This window comes from Herpailurus yagouaroundi, unplaced genomic scaffold (assembly GCF_014898765.1).
Source record: "Herpailurus yagouaroundi ecotype Mexico unplaced genomic scaffold, PumYag 164, whole genome shotgun sequence".
In the NCBI taxonomy this organism is placed as follows: domain Eukaryota; kingdom Metazoa; phylum Chordata; class Mammalia; order Carnivora; family Felidae; genus Herpailurus; species Herpailurus yagouaroundi.
Genome location: NW_024412405.1, coordinates 10700720 through 10717775, shown reverse-complemented (window position 1 = coordinate 10717775; position 17056 = coordinate 10700720). Strand labels below are relative to the sequence as shown.

Genomic DNA, 17056 nt, shown 5'->3' with positions numbered 1-17056 from the left:
TCACTATCTGCAGATGACATGATACTATATATAGAAAACTCAAAAGACTCCATCAAAAAAACTGCTAGAACTAATAACCAAATTCAGTAAGTCATAGGATATAAAATCGATGTACAGAAATCTGTTGCATTTATGAACACTAATAAGAAAGCAGCAGAAAGAGAAATTAAGGAAACAATCTCATTTACAACTCCACCACAAATAATAAGATCCCTAGGAGTAAGCCTAACAAAAGAGGTGAAAGACCTGTGCTCTGAAAACTATAAAACACTGATGAAAACACTGAAGACAACAGAAAGAAATGGAAAGATATCCCATGCTCATAGATTGACAGAAAAGTATTGTTAAAAATATCTATACTACCCAAAGCAATCTGCACATTCAATGCTACCCCTATCAAAATACCAAGAGCATTTTTCACAGAACTAGAACAAAAAATCCTAAAATTTGGAACCATAAAAGATCCTGAAGAGCCAAACCAATATTGAAAAAGAAAAGCAAAGCTGGAGGCATCACAATTCCAGACTTCAAGTTAGATTACAAAGACGTAATAATCAAAACAGTATGATACTGGCACAAAAACAGACACACAGATCAATAGAGCAGAATAAAAAACCTGTAAATAAACCCAAAATTATAGGTCAATTAATCTTCAACAAAGCAGGAAAGAATACCCGGTATGAGAAAGGCAGTCTCTTTAATGAATGGTGCTGGGAAAACTGGACAGCAACATGCAAAAGAATGAAACTAGACCACTTTCTTACACTGTACACAAAAATAAAATTGATTACAGACCTAAATGTGAGACCTGAAACCCATAAAAATCCTAGAACAGAGCACAGGCAGTAACTTCTCTGACATTGGCTGTAGCAACTTTTTTTCTAGATAGTTCCCCTGAGGCAAGTGAAACAAAAGCAACAGTAAACTATAGGGACTACATCAAAATAAAAAGGTTCTGCACAGCAAAGGAAACAACCAAGAAAACTAAAAGGCAACCGATGGAATGGGAAAAGACATCTTCAAATGACATAGTCAATAAAGGGTTAGTATCCAAAATACATAAAGAACTTATAAAACTCAACACCCAAGAAACAAATAATTTAATTAAAAATGGATAGAAGACATAGACATTTCTCCAAAGAAGACATACAGATGGCCTACACACATATAAAAAGATGCTCATCATCACTTATCATCAGGGAAATGCAATCAAAACCACAATGAGATATCTCCATACACTTGTCAGAATGGCTAAAATCAACAACAAGAAACAACAGGTGTTGGTGATGATCTGGAGAGTGTACCCTTAGTGGAAATGCAAACTGGTACATCCACTCTGGAAAACAATAGGGAGGTTCCTCAAAAAGTTAAAAATAGAACTACCTTATGATCCAGAAATTGCACTACTCGGTATTTATCCAAAGAATATAAAAACACTAATCAAAGGAATACATGCACTTCTGTGCTTATAACATCATTATTTACAATAGCCAATAGCCAAGACATGTAAACAGCCCAAGTCTCCATCAATTCATAAATGGATAAAGAAGTGGCATATATATATATATATATATATATATATATATATATATATATATCACACACACACACACACACACACACACTGGAATATTCAGCCATAAAAAAGAATAAAATCCTGCCATTTGCAATAACATGGATGGAGCTAGAGAGTACAATGTTAAGAGAGAGAGAGAGAGAGAGAGAGAGAGAGAGACAGAGAGGAAGAGAGGCAAAGAAATAGATGTTAATTATAGAGAACAAACTGATGGTTACAAGAAGGGGAGGTGGGTGGGGGATAGATAAAATAAGTGATGGAAATTAAGGAGTGCATTTTTATGATGAGCACGGGGGATGTACAAAAGTGTTGAATCATACACCTGAAACTAATATAACACTATATGCTAACTCTACTGGAATTAAAATAAAATGAAAAAAAAAAAAACAAGATGTTTTAACATCATCCATACTAATACTACAGCTGAATAGTTACAACTTTAATAGGAAATATTAATGAATTATGAAAAGTTTGAAACTATACATGGAGAATTTTTTGCCATATATCTTCACATTGATAAATGTGTACAAAAATGTTCACAAAATTTTTCCTATATTTTCTGTCTACTTTCTTCCATAAACTTTTAAGGCCAAAAACATATTTATGGTTAAAAATGAAGTTTTCCAACTGGGTTAGGTTTATTATTTGGATGTGTCATAGATTCAATGATAGATTTATTAAGATTATACAAAGATGAGAAAAATGTTCATGCATTAAATCCTGTGTTACTAAGGAAGCAAGATACTGTTATTCCTACTTGGCCAGCATTTTAATGTAAACCACAACTCTACTAGGTGAGATAAGGATGTGAAGAAATAGTAATAAATTAACTTAAAAATATAATAGACTTCACTTACTTATAGCAGTTTTAGATTTACTTAAAAATTGAACAGATAACATAGAGAATTCCCATTTGGCCCCCCCCCCCCTGCACACTATCCCCTATTATTAACATCTTGCATTAGTGGGGTACATTTGTTACAAGTGACGAATTAATGTTAGTATATTATTATTAACTCAAGTCCATTCTTTGTGTTTTAAAGTTAGATGGATCTTGAAAACTACACAATATTCTGTACCCACCATTACAGAATCATACAGGTTAGCCTCACCAATTTAAAAATCCATTAAGCTCTACCTATTTGACCCTCACTCCTCTCCTCTGAGCTCCTGGCAACCACTGATCTCTTTACTATCTCTACAGTTTTGTCTTTTCCAAAATGCAATATAGTTGGACTCATACAGCCTTTCAGAGTGGCTTCTTTCATTTAAAAATATGCTCCTCTGTGTCTCTTGGTGGTGTGATAACTCACTTATTTTTATTGCTGAATAATATTCCATTGTTTGGATGACCACAGTTTATCTCAAGCTGTGCCCCATGGAGGGGCATCTTGGTTGCTTCCAATTTTTATCAATTATGTATAAATCTTGAATTTGAGTAGTGTCAGTCCTCTGACTGTGTCCCTCTTCAGTGCTGTGCTGACTATTCTATTCTGGGTCTTTTGCCTTTCCATATAAACTTCAGAAAGTTTGTTGATATCCACACTACAACATGCTAGAAGTTTGACTGGGATTGTGTTTAATCTATCCCTCAAGTTGGGAAGAACTAATATCTTTAATGCTCTGTTGATAGGTACATACATGTTAAGGATCGTTTCCTTGGAAATCGACCCCTGTATAATTATGTAATGTCCCTCTTTCTCCCTGATAGTCAGCTTTGTCTTAAATTGATATGGCTACTTCTCTCTTTTTTTTCCTAGTATTATGGTATATCTTTCCCCACCTCTTTACTTTTAATTCATCTGGGTCTTTCCAGTCAATGTGGGTTTCTTGTAGATAGCATATGGTTGAGTATTTTTTCTTGACTATCTTAGTTTCTGTCTGTTAATTGGTATATTTATACCATTAACATTTAAAGTAATTATTGATATACATTGATTAATATATAACATATTTATAACTGTTTTCTTTCAATGGTACCTTTTCATTTCTTGTCTTCTCTCTTTTTGCCTTCTCTGGTTTTAATTAGGCACTCTATGTGAGTCCATTTTTACTCCTCTCTTAGTAGATTAATTACATTTCTTTAAAAATATTAGTGGTTGCCTTATAGTTTACAATATACATTTACAACTAATCTAAGTCCACTTTCAAACAAAACTGTCTTACTGCACAGACAGTGTAGGTTCCCTCTTCCTTTCTCCTCTCCATTGTGGTTATTCACCTCACTTACCTATAATCCATATCCATCTAATAAATTGTCACTATTATTATTTTCAACAAACAAGTATCTATTGGGTCAGTTAAGAATAAAAAATAAAATATTTTCTTTACTTCCATTTACTCCTTTTCCAATATTCTTCTTTTTGTAGATCTGAGTATTTGATCTGTACCATTTTCCTTCTCTAAAGAACTTTTATCATTTCTTGCAAAGCAGTTCTACTGACAGAAAATTCTCTGATTTTGTTTCACTGAGGAAGTTTTTTATCTGGATAATACCTCTGGATATAAAATTCTAGGTTTTTTTTCTTTCAACACTTTATTTTTTTTTTTTAATTTTTTTCAACGTTTTTTATTTATTTTTGGAACAGAGAGAGACAGAGCATGAACGGGGGAGGGGCAGAGAGAGAGGGAGACACAGAATCGGAAACAGGCTCCAGGCTCCGAGCCATCAGCCCAGAGCCTGACACGGGGCTCGAACCCACGGACCGCGAGATTGTGACCTGGCTGAAGTCGGACGCCCAACCGACTGTGCCACCCAGGCGCCCCTTCTTTCAACACTTTAAATATTTCACTTTACTCCCCTCTCACTTGAATAGCTTCTGAAAAGAGGTCTAATATAATTCTTATTCTTCTACAGGTAAGGTTTTTATTTTCCCTTTGGTTTCTTTCAATATTTTATCTTTTCTATTGGTTATTCACAGTTTGAATATGATATACCCAGGTGTAGATATTTTTGTGCTTACTCTGCTTGTGTTATCTGAGCTTCCTTGATCTGTGATTTTGTGTCCAACATTAATTTTAGAAAATTCTCAGCCATTATTACTTCATATATTTCTTCAGGCCCTTTTTCTCTTTCTTCTCCTTCTGGTATTCCCATTACATGTATGTGAGATCTTTTGTAATTGTCCCACAGTTCTCTGTCATTCTAAACAGAATGATTTTCATTCTTTTTTCTCTTCCCATTTCACTTTGTGAGGTTACTGTTGACATCGTTTATCTCCTTGTTTCTTGACTCAGTTGTGTCTAGTCTACCAATGAGCCTATGAAAGGCATTCTTCATTTCTGCTACAGTGTTTTTTATCTTTAGCATTTCCTTTTGAATCTTTCTTAGGATCTCCATCTCTCTGCTTATATTGCCCAGTTGTTCTTGCATGCTGTCCACTTTTTCTATCACAGCACTCAGCAAATTAATTAAAGTATTTTAAATTCCAAATTATTTAGAAGCTACTAAGTCCCTGTCATACCTGAGTCTGGTTCTAATTTGTCTTGCTTGCTCTTGTCTCTTCAGATTGCATTTTTATTGCACTTTTATCATGTCTTGTAATTTGTTTTGAAAGCTGGACATGATGTATTAGGTAACAGTAACTTAGAGAGATAGGCCTTTTGTGTGAAATTTTATGTTAATCTGGCTGAGGGCTAGGCCATGTTTAATGTTTGCTGCATCTGTAGGTGTTAGAGGCTTCAATTTCCTCTAGTGTCCTGGTTTCTGTCTTTATTGCTGTTTTTAGGTTTCCCTAGAAATTCCTCCTAAATAGAATATGTGTCTTGCAGCTGAGTTGGAAGCCAGTTATTATTTTGCTGCCATTAATGTGATGATAAGGTATTGGGGAAGAAAAATATTCTATAACTGTATAATTAAATCTTAGTTTTCTTTTTTTTAAGTTTATTTTTATTTATTTTGAGAGAGATAGAGAACAAGCGATAGAGAGAGAGAGGGAGACAGAATCCCAAGCAGGCTCCACACTGCCAGTGCAGAGCCTGATACGGGGCTAGAACTCACAAACCATGAGATCATGACCTAAGCTGAAACCAAGAGTCGGATGCTTAACCGACTGTGCCACCTAGAGCCCCAAATCTCAGTTTTCTTAGACCAAGTCATAGGCTGTGGCCTTCAGAAAGTTTCTTCACCTATTTTTCTCAGCTTATGTGATACAGGAAGGCCAGAGGGGGGCTCCACTCATCTACCTGCACTCTCCTTAGCTCAGAGGACGCTCTGGGAAAGTCGATATCCTCAAGGGCATGGCTTTATTATAGAGAACAGAAGGCTCTGGGTTTACTTCAGAAGGATCACTGCCTCTCCCCTGTGGGAAGCATGCGGGAATTTTTCTCTGATCTTCACCATAAGAACTTGGCAGGGCTTCTGATGGTAAAAGTCATGAAAGTGTGCCCCCACCCCTAAGACTGGAGGGATTTTTAACTCAAGCTCGTCCATGCCCAGCCTTCAGCAATTACCCAATTACAGTGTAAGTGCCTCTGGCTCTAGTGGCTTCTGCTCCTGGGGAGATATGATTTTCTGTATTTGTCATCCCAACAATTTTCAAGGCAGTGCTTTGCTCTGTGACCCCAATTCTCCGTTGGACCTGAGAAGCATTGTTGACTTTTTTCAGAATTGCTGATTTTTAGTTTCTTTAGTTTGTTTTCTTCAGAAAACAAGATTGACAAATTCCAAGTTCTTTACATGTTGGAGCAGAAATCAGAAGCTGTTAACTAACTTCTTTTTGATTTAAGATATGGGCCAGAAATAACATGGGTAAATGAGCAAATTTGATTAAAAATAAGAATTCTAGGGGCACCTGGATGGCTCAGTCAGTTAAGTGTCTGACTTCAATTCAGGTCATGAACTCATGGTTCATGAGTTTGAGCCCCGTATCGGGCTTTATGCTGACAGCTTAGAGCTTGGAGCCTACTTTGGATTCTCCCTCTCTCTCTCTCTCTCTCTCTCTCTCTCTCTCTGTTCCTCCCCAAATTGTACTCTGTCTCTCTCCCTCAAAAATAAATAAAGGTTAAAATAAGAATTCTTAAACTAATGTGTGCAGAGGCATGATTCCCTGCTCCTATGTAAGTTAGTCTGCTTGGTCACAATTTGGCCCACATTCTAGTACAGCATAGGAATGACAGGCCATCATTCGTACAAAGTAAGACTAAGATAGTGAAGCCTATCCTGGCTGGCCCCAAGTCACTGTGTCGGAATCTTACTGGGCCACGTGTCATTTCCCCCACTAATAGCTGTTTCTCTTACACCTTAATATCTGCCTGTTTTTCTGCTTGATTTGAACAACAAACTCTAACGCAACATTAAACACAGACAACATAGTAATAATAAGACTGTGGAGAAGGAGGAAGGAAAAAAACACTCATTTGTGGGATATGGTTCAAGTATCCATTATATAATAGCACAACAAACTTAACCAAAGCCAAAAAGCTTTGGGCAGCTGTGATCCGGCCTGCTTATGCTTGGAATGAAGTCTTTCTATGCTCTCATGAGGCACACTGGCAAGACAGAGTTCCTATGGCCAGCAATCATTCCTTTCTAGCAAGTATCTGGGCTCAGGACATTAAAAGAGCAATCAGACATTTGCACTGTGGCTGATGAAGTGATCCTAACTTTTCATCCCTGGTAAGCAGAACTGCAGAAAAATCATCCCTGGAAATACCACCTAGTATCCAATACCCAGAGAAATATGTCTGGAATATGAAGTGATTATTTAAAGCTTTAATAGTCTTTCAACTCATTATGTAGCAGGTATATAATCACACTCTTCCATCAGTCATTTATTATTATTATTATTGTTTGTTGATGCAACCCACATTATACAATTGATGGAGGGGTTTAATGAACATCCATCAAGGATTTATTCAACAACCCTGGATGTTTTATCTAAGTCTTTTATCTGACTCATACCGTGACTCTTTCCATCAGTGGTGTTTATTTATGAATTGGGAATAAGCATCTACCTATGTGAGCTGTATTTTATACTTCTCTTAAACTTGAATAAATTTACTATTGTCTTCATGGACTAATATCACATTTCTAGCACAAATTACTAAAGCTTAAAGAAGTACAAGGACTTCTATCAATGACATAGCTACTTTAGTGAAAAGGCTCTTTCATTTGGCCCATTTAATTTTTCTAGCCTTTTAACCCCTGTATTTTGACCTAGAATTCTTGAATATCTCTTACTTTAAAAAGAGGCAGCAATCAAAAGATTGATCTTCAAGGTTAAATCGTATTTGCATGAAAAAGTCACACCCAACAATCTCTTGCTTTTTTCTTCCCCAAAGCTCTGCTTTTCAGGTATGCACTAATCAATCCTCTGTGATATAGGACACACCACTATTTATCTTATTCTATGGGTAGAGTATAGTCTCTTTAAAAGTTTCTCCAAGTTTTAAGGTTTAACATTTACTTTCCCTCCCCCTGTGGACTGCAAGAACCACAAGAGTAATGACTTTGTCTTGCTCACCATCATGTTACTAGAGTGCGTGCCTGGCACATAAGGTAAACATGAGGGTAACAGAGCAGAGAGTGGGTTAGGTCAGGAAGAGGGGCTGGTGGAAACAAAGAGAAAATGGGCACAAGAGGGCAGGGTGTGTTGGATGGTGAGAAGAGTAGCAATTACAAAAGTCAGCAGACTTTGAGAGCTGGCCAGGCTGCTCATCAGCCATCTTGGAGGGGATCCAGGTGTGGACTATCGGCATTAATTTCTATGAGGAGACGCTGCCTTGGGCCAACTGGTGACCCACACCAGCCACCAGGGCTCCCAAGGCTGGGATAGCAGACTTGCTCTGCCTGTTGAAGGATGCTCCATGGCCCTCATTTTACCATAGTTGCTGTCGATTCCCAACTCCCCACCCCCCAATCCCTCAAGCATCAGTCTAGCTTAGTGGCTTTACTTCTCCCCTGCAAGATCTTCATTCTATTGTCTCATTTGACCTTCCCCAATAAGAGTCCTCCCTGAGGTGCATGAATCCATTGTCCTTCTCTCCACGTTGGTAAATCCTTGAGTCCAGTAGTGCTGGTGCTCACAGATCTGCATCCTCCACCTTGGATTCTGAACACTGTAATATGTCTCTATTCACTGATGTGGCTGAGCCCTGTGATGAGTTGGCAGAGACCAAGCTTCAGCTCATTTATTCCTCACAGCCTTTTCTAGTACGATTAATCCCGTTTTATAGATGAAGAAACTGGGGACAGAGAAGAATTAAGTTTTCTGTCCAAAGTTGTGTGGCAAGGACGTGACAGAGGTGGGATTTGTACATGTGATCTTTTGAATGTCCTTTTAACCACGTGGTGCCTGACTTGATCTACACAAATGCTGCCATCACATCCATTTTTTTGACCTTTAAGAACCCAGGCTGCACCTGCCTGCTTGGGATTCTCTCTCTCCCCCTCTCTCTGCCCCTATCCAACTTATTATGTCTCTGTCTCTCTCAAAATAAATAAATAAATGTTAGAAAAAAAAAAGAACCTAGGCTGCCCCCTGATATTTTTGAGGTAAAAGGTGGGCTTTTGAAGAGATATCTCCAGTTGCTGGAAGAGTTAAGTATGCAGACCATGAACAAAACTTGCATAAATATCAGTGTCAATAAGAAGAAGTGAGTAGCTTCTTCTGGGCCATCACTGCCACGAACTTCTCAGTCAGAACAGGGTCTCAGCTCCATTTTCTTGTGCCATCACAGAGATCTCTGGTTGCCCAGCTCCTCTTTGTCTCATGGGGAAAAACCCATTGGGTCAGGAAGGTTAGGTTCCCAGCAGAATGATGGTAGGGTGGACTGCGTGGGACAGCTCCTGCCCAGGGAAATCATGGATGACGCCTGGCCACAAAGCCAGAGGGACAATAACCCTGAGCCTCCGGGAATTTCACAGACTTACACAGATGGAAAGAACCGTGCTGTTATATGCAAGGCTCTTTGTATGCAAGGCTCTATTCATATACTACCATGGTCATTCTTACTGTTCGCATTTTATAAATGGGGAGACTGCAACTCAGTGAGGCTAAGAAACTTGCCCAAGGTCCCCCAGAAGTGACTGCCTGAAGCTGCATTCCCATGCTTTCCTCCAACTGTGTTCTTTCCACTCTGCCACGCATGTCTGAACTTTCTGAAAGTTCTCTTGGCTTGGTTTTGAGGAATTTGAACAAATTCCTGTCTGGTATACTTTGCGAAAGCAAAATTCTGCTTTTAAAATTAAACAGACTAGCCCAAGGAAAGGGCAGGGAGGGAGGTGAAAATTCCTCCCTGTGTCTTTGGATTAGGAGTGGTTCTCTGTGTTTGTTCGGGGTGAGGAAAGAACGTTCATCTGCCATTTCTCCACCCCCACTAAGTTCCTCACATTATTGTCTAGCAAGAGTAAATGGAGATAGTTTCTAACTCCAGCTTAAACACCGAAAATACAACAAAGTTGTAATTACTTTCACTTATGGGGAGAATCTATTCGATAAATCAGGACACACACACAATTTAAAAGCGACTCATGTAGTTTTGGGGTGTACCTGCTGGTCATTTAGCTGGACGACCTGAAATTCTGTAACTTTGTTCTGTGATGCAAATATAATCCTTTGAGAAGTAGAGCAGAAAACAGAGAAACGATTTACATAAAAAATAGATCTGTTTTTTACTTCCACTAAATGGGTAATTTTAGAAGATATTTATAATCGACTGGGCATTTTGTCCCTTGCATAGTTAAGCCTGTGGCAGATCCTGTCGTCATTCCTCCAGACTCATTTTCCCCCCAGGGTGCTCAGCTGGAGAATATATTTCCTGGAATTTCCTGCAAGGAGGTGTGGCCCTGTGACAAAGTTCTCCCTGATGTGGGCAACTTCTAAGCCATCCACAAAGGCTTTCACTGGATTCATTTTTCCCTTCTCTCCCGCCAGCTAGAAATAGAGAAGCCACGGGAAAACGTGGAACGTGTGTGTTGAGGATGGCAAGGCTGCCCCATGTGCTGTCTTTTGGGATGACCTCGTGGGCCAGGACTCACCCATCAGCCACCCAAGACTATGACTTCAGAAAGAAATAAACTTGTATTTTACTTGCACTATTGCAATTTTGGGTTCTTTCTCTCGTAAGTTTACTTTACCCCAACTATTACACAGCCTAAAATTCAAAGTAGCTTGTTCCATGACCACTGTTCTCAGAAAGGCTGGTGTCCGGAAGAATGTCCATCTAGAAAAATATGGTATCTGAAACTTTACCTACAGACATTTTATGATCTCATACAAATATGTGAAGCAGATTTGATAGTTCAGGAAAATAAAACAAGGCAAAGTTCAAAAAGGCTTTCCATAAAACAGCTCTATTTTCCCCCACAAAAACCACTCTATTAACCTTGCCCTGAGTTACTGGCATGCTGAACCACAGGAATCCATACTCTACACATACTCCTAGCCCAAGAATGAATTCTAACCACAGCTCTTAAATAAAAGGTAAAATTAACAATTTAATGCCACATAAAGACTTGCTTAAGATTCTTTGAAATGTTCAAAGGAGGTACTTTAAACATGAGATTGTTGCTTTTTTAAATATAGGGTTTTGGTTTCATGGCTAAATGGTATGATTCAACAATATGAAGCGATCCATTATTTCTCAAGAATAAGAATTGTACTTTAATTTATCTCATTTCAATGCTCTAAAAACTTGCCAAAGGAGTGTTATTTCTCACTGAAAGATGTTAAGATATCGGCAAAGTCTGAAGAATAATACACACACACACACACACACACACACACACTGCAACATTTCTAAAGTCAGTGACACCCACAGAAACTCACTTACTTGAAAGGACTACTACCAGTCTGAACCTTGTTAATCTAGGCAAAGAAATATGACAAACCTTTAGTACTGGAGTAGGATGTATTTTGGCAAACCATCAAATGTACTTTGAACTCATTGGGGAGTCTGGGAGGCTCAGGAGGTGCCTGGGTGGCTCAGTTGGTTAAGCATCTGACTTCAGCTCAGGTCACGATCTCAGGTTTTGAGTTCGAGCCCTGCATCGGGCTCTGGGCTGACAGCTCAGAGCCCGGAGCTTGCTTCTGATTCTGTGTCTCCCTCTCTGTCCCTTCCCTGCTGGCACTCTGTCTTCCTCTCTCTCAAAAATAAATAAAAACATTAAAAATTTTTTTGAAAACAGTACTTTGAACTCACAAGTGATGAGAGTAATGATGGCCATGGCCATCTTAGTGAGATATAAATCTGACTGTACGTAGTTTGACAAAATGTAGGGATGCATTGCCTTAACTGTCAATCAAAACATACTCATTGGCTACTTCCGCACATCAACCAACCTACATTCATTTTATCATTAGCAAAGATTCCTAAGGCAGTGTGTTTGATGACTTTCAGCAAGACTTCAGAATAATGTCGCATAGAGTAAATGAAATTTGAATCATGCAGCCAAACTTTTGCAAATCTGATAGTTTTATTTTATAGGGAATATGCTCATCTCAGCCACTGTTGACTTTGCTTATTTGACCAAAATTGAACAAGTCTCACTGACCCACTGTAGAGTCAAGGACTTGAGTTTTTACAATCTAATCAAGTGTACTTTTCACTATTCAGTCAAGCCTTCTGCTTCAAAACAAAAAAAGGTAAGTGAAGAAATTCCACCAGCTACAGCATTACCTGCACAAATCCCTCACACTTAACATGTAAAAAAGCTGAAGTCCTCATCTTTCCCCACAAACACCGTTCTTCCAGAAGTCAACAGCAACTCTATCTAATCACTCAGGCCAAAAACCTTGGAGTGATCTTTCTCTTGTACTCAACCCGCACAGCATACCCAGAGTGCTCCCCCCCATCCCCACTGCTACTATGCAAATCCAGATGACCACCTCTCCCTTGCATTATCACAACAGTCCCCCACTGTCCCTTCAACTCAGTAAGCAGGGCATTTCTGATCAGCTTCAGTTTCTCCTCTGCTCAGAATCACTCCCATGGCTCCCCATCTCACGTAAGAGTAAAAACCAAACGCACTGCATTGACCTGTGCGGCTCTATACCATCTGCCCTTGTTGATTTTCTGTTCCCCCTTTACTCTCAAGACATGAGCCTCCTCATATCAAGAGAGAATAGGAACACACTCCCTTTTGGGGGTCTTTGCCCTGAAGGCACCATCTGCTTTGTACAATCCTCCCCGCGAGAGCCACGTGGCACGTCCCCTCCCATCTATCACATTTTTATTCGAAGGCAGCCTTTGTGGTCACCCTATCCAAAACTGCAACCCAGGAACACCGCATCCCCTCTCCCCCTCCTCATCCCCTCGTCCCCTCACCTCTGCTTTTCCTTTTCTTCCTGTCACCATTTAATGCACCACTTATTTTACTTGTTTGTCCTGATTATTTCCTGTTTCTTCATGTAGAATTTGTAGGCTCAACAAAGGCAAGGACTTCTTGTCTCTTTTGTTCCCTATATCGTAGCAGGTCCCCAATAAAAACCGTTGAATGCTGAATAAATAAAAATATTTTCTCAAATAATTGATTGGCCAGGAAGGGAACTCAGAAAAATAGTAAAAAACACATGCACATCTACTGGCAAGAAAATAAGATCAGGATTGAATCAAGTAATAGAATATGGAATGTGTAAAAATCTTGTTAGTTATTAGCTAGGGGCATGAATCAGAGAAATAGCAAAAACAAAAACAAAAACAAAGAAAAAAAAGGAGAAAGAAAGAAAAGAAAAAAAAAAGCCCAACAAACCATGGGAGTACATGTGAAACTGTGAGGCAGGGGCCAGACTAATGTAGGAACAGGTGGCATTTTCCTAATGTGTTCCCTCTATGGCAGATGGTGTCTATAGTTTATAGCCCACATATTTCTATCACTGTGAGTTCTCTAGTCACTAGTAAAATACAACCACACCCAGGGGACAGCCACACTACAGCACATCTTTCTCCTCCATCACCCACATATGCCCAGGAATCATTCTGTTCTCTATTCTCTCCATTTGAACAAATGCACAGCAAAAAATTTTCAACGGAATACTAATCACAAAGTATACTGATCAAAGTGAATTTCATACATCACAGATATACTAACGTGGTGGAGACCCATCAACTAAGTTCCATGAACACCTCGACAGGATCCCATACAAAGGCAGGTGAGCGGAACTTTGCATTCAATGTGTCACTTGGATGCTCGTGAGATCTGGTGGGTTGCCTGTCCTTATGATCTTATCCCAAGGCACACCTGTTAGTCACTCACACTTCTCACTGGTGGGCAGGGAACAACACAATGAAGGTCCAAAACCTATGCTTCCTAAAAATCATCTCAACTGAAAACCTAAGGAAGAGATTTTCAAATGGAGAGAAAAGCTTTTCAAATGAAAAGGGCACAGGGAGAAAGACAGAGAGGGGCTTCAAGGAGTGACTCTTAGTCAATACAAAAACAAATGATCCCAGTAAAGAGGCTGAAGAAATTGCTAAAGAAACCCAGTTGACTACCGTGAGACTCTCTGAGGAGCTCATATTTCATGAATAAGAGGTACAAAAGGCAAAAGGCTGGATATGTAACCAAAAAAAAAAAAAAAGCATTAGGTTGGTAAATGAGGTTGAAATTCATAAAATTTGTAACAAATAATGATTGTTGGCAATGTGGAGCATGAGGATAAAAAAGGGAGTGACTGAACTATTGCGTTGAGGAAGATAATCATTAACTAACCTGGATAGGACACAATCAAGAGGAAACAGCTTAAAAAAAAAAAAAAAAAGGAACAGCTGATGAAGGGACATGATGGAAAGAAAAAGTGGGTAAGGTATCCTAACCACATGAACCCAAGAGCACCATGTAATGGTTATCAAGTAAATTAGCAGTAATTAAATAAGTTGTAATCCTTAACAAATTGATAAACCTGAGAAGTATTCTGAAATTAGCAAAAAGCCAATGAGGCCTTGACTTTGAGAAAGAAAAATGGTCAATAGTATAAAATAACCATTACTCCTAGGAAGTCTAGACACTGCAGAGCTTTCTAAAGAGAAAGGGGAACCTGCCAAGGGCCAACAAACTCACCAAGAGGCCATTGATTCCAATCTGGTTTACTTTCCTTTTTAAAGCTATATTTAGCTGTATTTTTTAGTTGTATTTAAAGCTGTATTTGAAAGATTAATTGATTATTGATAGGATTATTAGAAGAATAGATCTGGTGGCACCTAATTTCAAAATGTCATTTCACAGTTTATCCTTCAGAAAATACCAAGAAATCATCTTGAATGATAATAGGGCTAGGTGAATTCACAGCTGACCAAACAATATTTTCTATACTAAATTTCTATGTAGAAATTAAATAAGAACTTTTATGTTAGGATATAACAGGATATATAGGATATAACTGTTTATATAACATAAACAATACGTTTCCTCATCAGAGGAAAACTGCCCTAATAAGAATTTACATAGCACCCCCTAAAAATACAACTTTTCAAAAAAGCTATTAAAATTAATTTACCCTTTTAAATTGATTTCTAGTGATAATGATTCATCAGGAATAATAATTAATACCAAGTAATCACTAATATCAATTAATCTAATGATAATGTTTTTCAAATATAATAAACACAGGGATTAGAAAGAATATAGTTAGAAATTGCAAAGCAGGGGCGCCTGGGTGGTGCAGTCGGTTAAGCGTCCGACTTCATCCAGGTCACGATCTCGCGGTCCGGGAGTTCGAGCCCCGCGTCGGGCTCTGGGCTGATGGCTCAGAGCCTGGAGCCTGTTTCCGATTCTGTGTCTCCCTCTCTCTCTGCCCCTCCCCCGTTCATGCTCTGTCTCTCTCTGTCCCAAGAATAAATAAACGTTGAAAAAAAAATAAAAAAAAAAAAAAAGAAATTGCAAAGCAGATTCTAAGAGGGGAAAAATTAAGACTCCTTGCTGAAGTGTGTGCTAAGAGTTGGCAAGACTTGACTCCTCCTTTTAAAGCTGCTTTCTTTCTTATCTCCTATGCTCCTGATATAACCTACGTCCTAGCACCTACCCTGAAATAACTGATGGACACACATCAGAAATAACTGATGAAATAACTGATGGACACACCTACCCTGAAATAACTGATGGACACTAAAGAAATGAGTTAAACTTGTTGAGTCGATACAGTGAGGATATTTAGACTATGTGTGGGAAGGCACTCTGTAAAATGCAATTGCTACCCAATCATTTTCCTCTCATCAGAATGTACATATCCCATTCTGTTCCTCTCATACACAGCAGTAGATGACAATGGTCAAATTCATCATACCAATTAGCAAGTAGATCAAATTGTATACTATCCCTCTAAGTTCGAATGACCCCTAATCTAATTGAACTACATAAAGTCCCTCCAGGAGCTCGTAGGGAAATACCCCGTCATTTCATTTAAACATGTGAGAGAAACACTTTGATTAGAGAGTCTTCCAAGGACTCCAGATTTACTCCCCATCTACACATCTAATTCAACAGATACATCTTTGTGATTTCTCAAGATTACCTGTTTATGCCATGTTGTCAAGAACATCTTATTTCCACATTCATTTTTCCTGACTTTCAGTAGACACTGAAAATATTATGTGAAGTCCAGCAAAGAAATTTTCCATTTTCTGAAGTTCAAGCACTGAATTTTTCTTGGATGGAAGTTTAAGCCATCTGTCAGCACTATGGTTTCTTGTAAATAATATACCCTTTTATACCTGTACCCTGGAAAATTCTTGTTTTAGTTTTTTGCAGGTATCACAAGAGAAAAAACAAATAACATTCAGTTTATATGTTCCCTTTCTAAAATTCTTAAGGGTTGGGACAAAATGACCACGATAGTCTCTAATAATTTTTTAAAAATATGTCATTCTGTAGATTACCACAGAATACATTTATGATAAAAATTGCATCACTGACAGATGCAGATAATTAAGTAATCTTATGCTTGCTGCTAAATATGAAATATTTGATGCAATTTTACACTCTGTTATGCCTTTTCATTTTTAAAATGAATTATTACAACTACCTAGCATAATTAACCTAAATGTTTCTAGTTATTCTTAAACTCTTAATTAAAGTGCACAATATTCAATACACTTCCTCCTGGTATGCTCATTTGAAGGCTATTAATTCCCAAAGTGAAATATAGTTTGGGTGAACTTAAGCGGCTTTCTATTACCTCCTGAAATTGTTTAGTCCAGTATTTAGAAAGGTTCTTCTGGAACTGTTCGATTTGTGTCCACTTATTTTAATTTACAAAAGTCTTTTTAAGAAAATGTAATTATTGATATAAATAATACTGTTTGGTATTTCTAAGTAAGGATGCACTAAGGACAATTTTATGAGATGAAGGCAAGAAATGTTAAGCATGAATTAAATAACCTCTGGAAATGCTACAGAATCGGTGAAGTTAAGCATTTTGACTTGATTCAGCCTGGTTAGGAACTGCCTTACTAATCTACATGTGAAAAATGAAGACCAGGGCCATTTTCCAGAAGACCTGACCTCTCCCATGGGAGTGTCCTTGATTTAAACTCAGAGGAAAT

At 38.3% G+C, this 17056-nt stretch overlaps 1 protein-coding gene across 5 annotated transcripts in view; it reads right to left on the bottom strand.

The window, feature by feature from the left end:
- NALCN (sodium leak channel, non-selective) overlaps positions 1 to 17056 on the bottom strand; it is a 300559-nt gene that overhangs the window by 213844 nt on the left and 69659 nt on the right. The window lies entirely within an intron of this gene.